Raw genomic sequence first — 1,799 nt, forward strand, 5'->3', positions numbered from 1 at the left:
CAGCTTGTAGACAGGCATCTTCTTGCTGTGTCCTTGTATGGTTTCTTCTCTGTGCACACATGGAAACAGAGAGGTATACATGGTATTGATCTCTTTTTCTAATATATTTTTATTGATTTCAGAGAGGAAGAGAGAGTTAGAAACATCAATGAGAAGAGAGAATCACTGATCAGCTGTGTCCTGCTCATCCCCTACTGGGAATCAAGCCTGCAACCCGGGCATGTGCTCTGACTGGGCATCGAACAGTGACCTCTGGGTTCATAGGTTGAAACTCAACCACTGAGCAACACCAGCCAGGCTGTTTCTCTCTTTCTTTATAAGGACACCAGGTATTTTAGATTTGGATCCCACCCTAATGACCTCATTTAACCTTAATTAGCTTCCCAAAGGTCCTGTCTCCAATATAGGCGCATTGGGAGGAACATAATCCAGGCTATAACATACAGGTTCATTCCTAAAGTATTGTCATGTGTTCCAGGACTGTTTCTATTTCAATAAGGGACTCAAAACACACACACACACACACACACACACACACACACACACACACACACACAAACAAATAAAACAATCTTTTATTTTTCATAAAAGATATAGTTGCTACTCCTCTCAGTGCATCTCTGAGCACCTGCCAGAATCTCTCAGGAATGTGTAGAAGCCCCTTCCTAGGCCTTGGAGACAAGGCCCTTCACAGCTTGTACAATGGCATCCTTGTCAATGCCAAACATCTTCAGCAGTTCAGCTGGCTTCCCACTTCTTGGAACCTGGCTGATGGCCAGGCGGGTGACGGTGACGCTGGGCTCGCCCACGACTGCAGAGGACACTGCCTCACCTATGCCACCTTCGTAGTAGTGGTCCTCCACCGTGAGGATCCTGCCCTTGGTAGCCCGGGCACTGTCAAGAATGAGTTTCCGGTCCAGGGGCTTGATGGTGAAAGGGTCCAACACGCGAATGTTGATCTTCTCTTTCTTCATCAGGAAAGCAGCAGCCACCTCGTGCAGGGTCACCCCAGCTCCAATCACAGTCACCTGGTCATCCTGGCTCTTCAGGACCACCTTGGCTTGTCCGATTTGGAAATCCTCCTTGTTGCTATAGATGATGGCGTTCTCGGGGCGACTGGTCCGGATGAAGCAGATGCCCTTTGTATTGGCTGCTAGTTCCACCGCCTTCTCTGTAGACACCCCATCACTTGGGTAGAAGACAGTGGACATGGGGACTGATCGAAACATGGCCAGATCTTCCAGGGCCATCTGAGAGGGCCCGTCTTCCCCAATGGACACACCTCAGTGGGAGCCACAGAGGTTGATGTTGCTCTTGGAGATGGCCGCCATGTGAAAATACCTGAAAATCCAAATGATGAACAAGTGGTGGAATTCTAGGCACTAGGGGAGAATTATTATGAAAATGTCATATTTGAGTAATGGGTGCTTTCCTGCTGCACCCTCAGTCACTTCATGTAGGTGACTCTCAGTTCTTTCCCATGGCTTCCAGCTCCTTTTGGTTGGCTCTTTGGTCCTGCTTATTTGTTTTTTTAATAGATTATATTTCATTTCCACTTAGGATTCCTGGATCCTGTCAGTTGACTTAACATAGAGGTTGGGGCAAAAATTTGTTTACAGTTGTATGTGAAACACAGAATCTATTCTTGTATTATTATTTATTAATTATTGTATTATTTTCCATAGGAAGAACTGTAAACTGATTTTTACCTCATGCTGTATTATAGCTAAGTGTTGATGAAACTGAAGTTAGAGATGTCTTCAGACCTTGACCTTAAGGACACATGTTTTCTCTGATTG

General features: G+C 45.7%; 1 pseudogene; it reads right to left on the reverse strand.

Annotated features, from left to right (window-relative positions):
• Window positions 1-577: 577 nt before the first annotated feature.
• On the reverse strand, window positions 578-1,331 carry LOC102246342 (annotated as a pseudogene).
• Between the last annotated feature and the right edge of the window lie 468 nt (window positions 1,332-1,799).

Source organism: Myotis brandtii, unplaced genomic scaffold (assembly GCF_000412655.1).
Source record: "Myotis brandtii unplaced genomic scaffold, ASM41265v1 scaffold318, whole genome shotgun sequence".
NCBI classification, from domain to species: domain Eukaryota; kingdom Metazoa; phylum Chordata; class Mammalia; order Chiroptera; family Vespertilionidae; genus Myotis; species Myotis brandtii.